At 36.7% G+C, this 10,317-nt stretch overlaps 1 protein-coding gene across 1 annotated transcript in view; it reads left to right on the top strand.

Moving 5' to 3' along the window:
• The window catches only part of LOC107720081 (SRC kinase signaling inhibitor 1-like), a 136,643-nt gene that overhangs the window by 25,385 nt on the left and 100,941 nt on the right, over positions 1–10,317 (top strand). The window lies entirely within an intron of this gene.

Genomic DNA, 10,317 nt, shown 5'->3' with positions numbered 1-10,317 from the left:
TCTCCCCCAGTCTCGCGCGCGCACACACACACACACACACACACACACACACACATACATACACACACATCGCCTCACACGCGTACGGCGCTGCCTGCGAGAACCAGCTGGAGAAAGCCCATCTCACGCACTGAGAGAGAGAGGGAGAGGAACAGAGGACAAGAGCGAGAGAGCAAGACAAAGGAAGGCAGGGACGGAAGGAGAAAAGGAGCGAATAGAAGCGCGACCGACTCCGAGAGAGACTAACGACACGGCGTAAAGACAAGAGAGAGGAGGAGGACCAGGAGGGTGGATCAGGAAGCAGGCTGGTGGCTCTCTCTTGTAGGCAGCGGAGCGTGGTGAAGGCATTATGGGAAATGCACCATCCCAAGGCATGTCAACCTTATCTTCATCCATTCTTATGTAGCAGGCATTTTGTTAGTTGCCGTGTTTGTTTTTTTCCCTCATCCGCTGTTTTTTTTTTTCATTTTGGTGAGGGGGTGGGGCAAGGTGGGGTTGGAGGGTGTGTGTGTGTGTTTATGTGCATAGTGTCCTTTGGTGGTTCATGTCGATTGCTCTGTCTGTGGGATCCAAGGGCTCTGCCGGTGAGCAGGGTTTCCAGGGATGGGAGTGATGAGGATGGCTCAGTGGGTGTGGTAGCTCAGAGATGAATTGAGGGATCCATTCCTGGAAAAACAGCAGGATGGGAGAGGGGGAAAACAAGCACTGCTAATGATGCTTGAACGTGTGTGTGTGTGCGTGCGTGTGTGTGTATATTTGTGGTTTTGTCTCTGAGCTTTCAGTGGCCGTGTAGGAATACCATAGGATGCAGAGGAAGTCATCACACCCATTATAGTTGTAGTGAGTGTGTAAGCATGTTGTTAGAGAGAATTTAGTGGTTTTGTGAAGGCAATTACTATTTGAACCCTAAGGAATAAACTTCTGTGCAACTTGACTCACATTGTTTGTGCTACGGACCTCAAATCATGTGACTTGTTGAGTGGAAGTGTGCTATTCTATTGCTATTAATTTTGTAAGCATTTGGACTTACATGTTGGACTATAAAACTATCGAAAATGTGCATTTAAGGACACACTTCAATCAAAAATAAATATTTTGTTATCATTTACTCACTTTCATGTCATTCCAACCCTGACGATATTTTAAAGAATGTTTCAATTGTTTTTGTCCATACAGTGAAAGTCAATGGGGTCCAAAACAACACTGGAATTCCATTGGCTTTCATTGTAAGGACATTTTTGTAAGGTCATTTTTTTGTGTGTTCATGAGGGTAAGTAAATGATGCCAGAATTTTCATTTTTGGGTGAACTATCCCTTCGATCATGGCCTCTAAGGGGGCGATCCGACTATACTTCATTCATCCATTCTTCATTCCATTGACTTCCATTCCTATGCATGTGAATTTAGAAGACAGGAAATGCAAACTCATGTGAATTTTGTCACGTTTGGTGATTCATATGATGAAAAGATGTGTGGCTAATGAAAGACTGATAAGTCACATTGTGACCTCTTAGCTGAATTAAAAGAACACAAACATTAAATCTGTAGGATTGCAGCATTGCAGTAGAGTAGATTGCATATTTATAATTTTTTTTATGTGTTATGTGTTGAATTATGTTTTTTGAAAAAGATGATACAGAGTTTGACATCATGTTACAGATATTGCAGTGTCTGTAGAAATTTGGCATGTTCAAAGTCTAATGGGACCACGGCTTTATGACCGCCCAAAACACCCCAGCTACCGTATAGCAACATGCTAAAAAAAACGCTTAGTAGAAGAACTACTTAGCAACCACATAGCAACACCCAGGCAACCACCCACAACAGTGTAATATCATGGTGGTGAGTTTTGCTATTCTTTTTCTTGAGAAAATATAATAGTCTAGTTTTAGATTCCTCTTTTGTCTTGTATTTCACAGTTTCAAGTAACTCCTCCAGAAAGGAGGCTGCGAAATGGAGGCAGAAAAACAAAAAAAAGATAGAAAAAGCCAAAGGAAGAGAGATGGGCAAAGAGGAGCTTAGAGGCATTTGTCCCTGAAGTCTGCTGGGAAAAGAAATAAAGCATGGGAAGAATGATAGAAAGATTTCACATGAGGCCTGAGATGGAAATGCTACAAGAGAAGACAAGAAAATTCTTCAGCAGAGTAAAGCACATATACAGCAGATGAAAGATCAATTGAAACTAAGGGAAAGCTTGCTTGGAGTGAGACTGAGGAAGGCAGGGAGAGAGTAGGAGAGAAAGAGACTGGCTGCTGAAGGCATACCCACGCTCTCTTGGGACAGACCAGCTTTGGTAAGCACGAAAGGGAGGGCCGGTATGCCTACAAAAGAAGGATCGGTAGAGGATGGAGAAAACTGATGCTCATTACAGGAGCTTCACTACAGATAATCTGAAGAACAGTAGAACAAGAGGGTATCTGACAAGTTCTCTCCTGTTCTTTCTTTTCCCGTTGGAAAATCTATCTAGTTGTAGCAGGTCATCATAAGCTGTTAGACCAGTGGTTCTCAACTTTGAATTGCTGGATAAGGATTAAGGAGAAGGGCTTTTAAAAATTATTTTTACTCACAATTTCTACCCGATAAAATATTAAAGAGCTTGGCATTGGAAAAAATGCACATTCATACAATATAAAATATGGCCATTTATAAGATTTATAAGATTATATTAATTTACATGACTTTTCCAGGTCTAGAAATCTCAGCTTTTTAATTGGACTACCTCATAAATCCAGGACTGTAAGACCCATTGTTCTTCAAAGAAAAACAGTTTTGTGATGGGTGAATTAAAATAAGGTATTTTGTGTATTTTTGTTAGGCATTTTAGCTTATTTTATAGTTTTTTTTATATTTAAATAATCAATTTAAATAATCTTTTTGAAGTTTGCTGAGGCCCCCCCCCAGGCCCCCTGGTTGAAAACCGCTGTGTTAATGTTGTGACAAACCAAACCAACATCAAAGAACTAGTGGCAATGAAAGCTGGCTGTGTTGTCACCTCACATTGTGTGCATCTGGGCCAAAAAGTTGCGCTTGAACACACCGCAAATGCTGCAGCCAACAGCCAGCTATCATGTAAATTCTGCACCTGAGTGAAAGGAAATGACTGTCTATACCAGGTAGTTTGTTTTTGTCATTTGACCATTGTTTAAAAGGTGTGTCAAGGCCTTTAGACCATTTTATACCAGCAACATACCGGTTACCAGCATATACAATACCAATTTAATGTGGTCCGGGTGGTTTTTGAAAGATGGTGACGGGTTGGCCAGTTTGTACCAGCTATTGACTAGCTAAAGACCAGCTTTGACCCTTAAAGGGATATTCACTCAAAAATGAAAATTTCCCCTTGATTTACTCACCCTCAAACCATTCTAGGTGTATGTGATTTTTTTCTTTCAGACGAATTCAACCTGAGTTATATTTTTAAAAAAGTCCTGGCTCTTTCAAGCTTTTTATGATGGGATGGATGCACTTTATTTTGCTTCAAAATCTTGACCATCATTCACTGCCATTATAAAGGGTAATGTAGTTTTTCACCACAAATTCCACGATAATTTTAAAATTAAGTTGAATTAATGCGATCAGATGGGTTCAACAAAAGCATATACAATCGATTAACAACCTCAGAGCTCACAACAGGTCTGTCTTTAAAGTATTATCAGTTATTGTTAAAAATCTATTTCCCTATGGAGAAAAGTGAATGGAGTTTTTACTTCCGCAACCTGACTGTTGCGCTCTATAGAGAGTGAAGAGTGCAGAAGGTGTGGAGGACAGAGAGTGTAAGAGTATTGCTCTGAGGAATGAAAAGGAGAAATAGGTGTCAAGAAAGACAGGTGGGTGTACTGAAAGCATAAAGTGGAGATGAAAGAAAAGAAGGGGATGAAAGCACTACTAGGATGAAAGGAAGGGATAGAGAGATGAAGAAGAAAGAGTTCCTGGATAAACCTTGAAGACGCTAAGATTTCTGGGGTGATCTAGGTTCATTCTCATGGTTGTGGTTTGTTGTGTAATGTGCTTATCAGTGTTTCCCAATGCAAATGTTGTAGAGCATACATAATACAGAATCTCTTTCCAAGATCATGATCAATTTAATGCATCCTTTTTGAATAAAATTATTAATTTCTTTAAAAAAAATCATACTGACGTTTGAACATTTGAAGCATTTGAATGGTAGTGTACATACTGTAAGTGTTGCATACTGTGAGCCTGGCCTATAATAAAATCTGTATAGTATCATAGTAATTTATTTATATACTTAGCTTACATTGCAAAGCCATTAAAATAATCATAGTTGATGTACGGGGTCATGATATACTTGGTCATTACATTTTAATGTAATTTACATTCAGTTTAATAAATTTAATAGAGGCGCAGTGAAGAAGCTACTTCTTAAAGGGATTGTTCACCCAAAAATGTGCTATTAATTTATTCACCCTCAAAAAAGGGCAGCTGTTGACTTTTATGAATCACCAAAGATCACAGTTTCAGCTAAAAATCCTCATTACTGCTCTAATGAAGAAAAAAGTCACCTACATCTTGGATGGCCTGAGAGGGAGTAAATTAACAGCTAATTTTCATTTTTGGGTGAACTATCCCTTTAACTTGAGCTATGAAGTTGAACTTGTTTAAAAAAAATACACACTACTTTTTTTTTTTTTGCTCAAAATGTAGAACTTTAGAATTGAAAACAAATCATAATTAGCAGACCACCTGCAGTACCAGTTTGCCCCCTGTAGTAAACAGTAACTGATTTAAAAAAACAATTTAAAAAAAAAAACATTTATACATTTGAAACATGTATCTGAAGTATATAACCTGACTGAATGCTTTGTCACAAGTGTCTTGTCTAATCCTGTAAACACTCCCATTAACCTCTCTTCAGCTGTTTAAACTATTGTGTATCACATATATCAGGATAGTCATGTTTAAAATAGCATTTATCCTTGTGATCTAGGTAAATATAGCCATCCAGACACCACCCTATTTTTGCCTCCGTTGAGTCCGCTCTGATTGTTTGAGTGCTGTTGAGGTGATTTGTGCCTATTTTGAGTTTCTGCACACATATTGTCTGGGGGGTGAATGACAGGTAGAGGAATGGTTACAAATGGCATTTTACAGTTCCGCCAAACAGATATTCAGTGGGACGTGTCGTTATACTCAAGACAAGAGGTTAGACAGTTATTCAAAATATAATGATTTACTTCACAAAGCATTACCCCTGTTTGTGTGTGGCATTGTAAAATGTGTTGTCTTTGTCTGCTTCTATATTCAACTGTGTTTACTCTCAAACTGTCCTGAAAATACAACAGGAGTCAATCCCCTTTTCTAACTCATAAGTAATGCCTGTGACCATAGTGATAATGTTGGTAATGATAGAACATGTAATTTAACAGTTTAATATTTGATCTAAACACTTTGTCCTCACAGATACAAGGTCAGAAACTCTCTGGCTCTATTATTGTCCTGTTTATTTTTTTCTTGTCTGTTTTCTCAATCAATTGGTAGAGCACAGTTTGGCAGTAGAGTAAAAGTGTAAAAACACTGAGAATCAGACCCAGCTCGGATTTGCTCCTTTTCTGATCCATGATAATCAAATCCCCACCAGAAAGTATCATTAGGCAGGAAACCATCGTTATTTGTGAACTTCATCAGATTGCAGGAAGATAAGAAGCTCAAAAGACACATACAGTATTACTCAACACATCTCCAGAAGGCCAGAATTTTGTTCATTAAAGGCCAGAATGGGAAAAAGTGCAATGATCTAATATTTCATTGACAAGAGTGTGATTTTTAATATATGTATATATATTTTTTTTTTATATTTGTTTTGTCTCTTTCTACAACTACAATATTACATGCCAAATATTATTGATTTCCAGTAAAACTATAACCCACAAACCTTTCTCAGAATTTGGTTGTGACTGCTGAAAATGTAAGGTTGTGTCTTTGGTTATAAATGTGGTTGTATACTGAAATGTCTCTGAGCAGAAGAGTATTAGCACTTCAAACAGGACTGACAGCTGTATTCTGCTGCTGAGTGACTATAACCCGAGGTGCTGTGCTGATTATGCAATGGCTGTTTTTTCATGTATGCGAATTTGTATAGAACAAGTCTTGAATGAATATTACTGCCAGAAAATAAACCATGTATTGAGAGAGGATTTACATTATGCTAGTTCCTCACATCAATTCATAGCTGTAAGGATTTTGAATTAGTGTAACGTAGTTTGAGATAGAGGCTCAATATTATACAGAGATTGTATCATATAGCAGCACACTTACCGTCTCATATGAGAGAAGAGAAGCGGACATTTTGCAGATGACAGAACGATAATGGGGAAATTGCTAAATTACTAATTACTAAAAAGAATAACATTTATTTGAAATAGAAATCTTTTATAGCATTTATAAATGTCTCTTACTGATCCCAGACGTTTGAACAGTATTGTATATGTTTTGATGTATGTTTTTATTTTTTAGTATTTATACACTGTAAAATGTGGTAATGTGCAATTGTTATCTTTTCAACTAAGTTAATAGTAGTGCAAGTAAAAACGAATTTGGCTATATAAACACCAGGCTTATTTAATTATAATAATTATAGCTGTAACAGTAAAACAGTATAGCTATAACATTAAAATAATCAGGGACAAATATGCATTATAACTGCAGCTTATGAATTTTTGATAGCTGTGTGATACTACCTCAATATTCCTATCTTAAATTGAAATGTCTCATGTTAATCTGAGTGCATTTAACCTCAGGAGAGTTCTGCCATCATATCAGTGTTTTAATGTGAGCTCTCCTGTGATTGGCTGACGATAACATAATGGTTTAATGACAGCAGGGTTTTATTTAGGAGGAAACCGTATAGTGTGTCACTACCGTTGCACTAAACATCAACCAGTAGTATATGGCAACATGGGATACGCCAGCCTCCAGCAATGACATTGCTGTGACAGGTAACCTTGAGGGGCGTCCATCTATCCTTTCACTCGTTCTCTTCTTGTTTCTCTCAGTCACACACACAAACAGGGTCATTCTGGTATTCATTGGGGCTTTATAACAGCAGGGGCGCTTTAATGACAGTTATTTCTTTCCAGACTCAATCTGAATTAATTGAAGCGCTGTCTGTTTCTGCAAATGGTAGATTTTTCTTTTAGTTTTTTTTTCAGCAGTATTGCAGTAAAGGCTAATTTAGGCCCAAAAATAATTTACTAAGTTGCCAAAGTCAGTCTATTTGAGTATATGTGTTTGTTTTTGTGTATAAAAGAGGATTTACTGGGAGCTTTTAGGTCTTGGCTCACAAGATAAACCCTGAAATAAATGAGAAAATTACATCCCTGAACACAGCTGTGTATGTGCAGTGCTTTTGAATGTGTGTGTGTGTCCATATCTACAGATTTACTTCATAAATCCGACGCTTGGTGACTATAGGATCCATATCAGTGTGTAATTTGCTGGGAGCACAGAAAGCCCACAAATGCTTTCTTAGCACTTTCCACCTGTGAATCGATTAATCTTTATGAATGAACAGCCAGATCCCCTTTGACATCCTTCCTGTCCTCTGTGTCCCGCTCATGCCATTCTTCTCATCTTTCTCTCTGTGTTCTCTCTCTTCGTCTGTCCATCTTTGTACACGTAGACTTGAACCTGCTAATGATAATTCAGTTATTTTGCTTTTGTCAGAACAGAGCGTTGCTGTACTGATGGTTTTGCTCAGATGGTCTGGATTAAATTATGGCCTCATTTTGTACCTACAGTAGTAATAACTGGTCTCAGGTCTCAGGTCATCCGAACACAAGTTCCAGTCACTCAAACTGTTAACATACTTGAGTACAATAACAGCGAGGACTCAGCTTAATGTCTCATTTGCGAAGTTAAGGTGACGAAGTGGTGTCAGGAGAAGCATGTTAATACTAGGTGTGAACGACGATCACCAGATTACTTGTGAAAGGAGATGTTAATACAGGCTTACACAAGACCTATGTTCAGATATGGGTGATTCTTCAATTTATCTATATAACTGTTGTTCGGAAATATTATTTAATTTGACTGAATTAATATGTACGTTTACAGTGTATAAATACCAAATGAATATGTACATATATAAATAGTGTATTTACACTACCCCTCAAAAGTTTGGGTTGAGTAAGAGTAAAGACATTCATAATGTTACAGAAGATTTCAGTTTCAAATAAACACTGTTCTTCTGAACTTTCTTAACATTAAATAATCCTGAAAAAAATGTATCACAGTTTCCACAAAAATATTAAGCAGCATTAGCACAAATGTTTTCAACACTGAAAATAATAATAATACATGTTTCTAGAGCACTAAATCAGCATACAATGATTTCTGAAGGATCATGTGACAATGAAGACTGAAGAGTAATGATGAAATTCAGCTTTGCATCACAGGAATAAATTACATTTTACAATATATTAAAACAGAAAACAGTTATTTTAAATTGTAATAATATTTCACAATATTACTGTTTTTGATTTTTTTTAAAAAGGCAGCTACGGTGAGCATAAGAGACTTCCTTCAGAAACATAAAAAAAATGTTACTGACCCTGTTAAGAAGTAAGGGTAATTTAGCCTTTCACTACTGAAAAAGTAAGTAATGAGATGCATTAAAAAGATAATGTGATCTCTTCTTTAAACCTAGAATGACTGTTTTTTTTTTTGCTTTAAAATCATTGTAGGGGACAGAAAAGTTCCCCTAATTGAAGAATCACCCATATATGAAATTAAATTATGTGCAAACCTTTATCGCTCTGATTCAAAATGGTCTCTGATATTCGGCTGAATATGACAGCAGGCTTTCAGAAGCTGTTACGTCTTGATAATATTCGCTTCATGTCATTCTTCAGTGATTCTTATCATTACCTGATATAATTCAAACAGTGAGGCAATCACACAGCACCACAGACGCCACACAGGTGCCTGAGCTTGTTCTTCCTCTCCTGCAGTCACTGCACTCACTGGCTTTTTCAGACTCACTGGCCACTTTGGCAGTTACCTGCATATTCACTGTCTTTCTTTTTTGTTTTTGCCTTTTTTTGTCTGTTGATCTCAGTAGAAAAACCATCTACCCATACATCATTGTCATGTATTTATCTTAAACAACATGCTCACATGAGCTTATACTGTAGGTTTACTTTGATCTCACACATTGCACACTGCTAGACATATTTTATATTTGTCCTATTCTATTCTGTTCTATTATATTATATTCTATGCATGTATTTAAGCATTTCCCTCTGATCTCCCTCTCCATGTCGTTCATCTGTGAATGACTGTTCACCTGTCAGGACTGGAAGTAGTGCTGCGATTTGTGGCTGGACTGCTCTTAATTCTCTTTTTATCGGCAGCAGAACTAGGTCAGACTGGAGCCTGCGTCTGAGCCTGCAGACAGAAACAAGCAATCACCACTTTGTCTGGCCTGAGGAACCCACAGTTGTTTGCTGTTAGCCATTAGTACTAGACGATGAGGCTCCATCAGCACCGCGCTCCATCACTCAATTCAGTGAACACATTCAGTGGAGCATCCCATGCAGACAAATATCTGCTTTTAAAAGCAGCCCATGAGATGTCTCCCTATTCGCAGCACTCACTCTTAACACTCACTAGTTTATTTAAATTGTCCACTAACAATTCCAACATTGTCATTTAAAAAAAATAAATGAATACTTTTATACAGCAAGGATGCATTATATTGATCAAAAGTGACAGTAACAACATTTATAATGTTACAGAATATTTCTATTTCAAATAAATGTTGTATTTTTAACTTTCTATTTATCCAAGACTCCTGAAAAAAATGCATGGTTTTCTCAAACATTAAGAAGCACAACTGTTTTCAACATTGATAATGATAAGAAATGTTTCTTGAGCAGCAAATCAGCATATTAGAATGATTTCTGAAGATCATGTAACACTGAAGACTGGAGTAATGATGCTGAAAATTCAGCTTTGCCAACACAGAAACAAATTACACTTTAAAAATATTGTGTTTTTATAATATATTTTAAATATTTAAATTGCAATAATATTTCACAGTAGTTCTGTATTTACTGTATTTCTGATTAAATAAATGCAGCCTTGGTGAGAATAAGAGACTTTACCCCAAACTTTTGAATGGTGTATGTGTTGTGTTTAACAGCATACTGTTGTGAAATTACTGTAATATAAATGACATTTTAAATATTTTAATTGACTAAATGATGAATGCCAATTTTATAATAAAAATACATAATATTTAAATAATATAAATATATATATATATATATTTTTTTTTTAAGTCACACACAAAATAAA

This window comes from Sinocyclocheilus rhinocerous, unplaced genomic scaffold, assembly GCF_001515625.1.
Source record: "Sinocyclocheilus rhinocerous isolate Xijiao unplaced genomic scaffold, SAMN03320098_v1.1 scaffold273, whole genome shotgun sequence".
Lineage (NCBI taxonomy): Eukaryota > Metazoa > Chordata > Actinopteri > Cypriniformes > Cyprinidae > Sinocyclocheilus > Sinocyclocheilus rhinocerous.
Note: the sequence above shows the minus strand (reverse complement) of the source record. Positions and strands in the feature narration are given on the sequence as shown.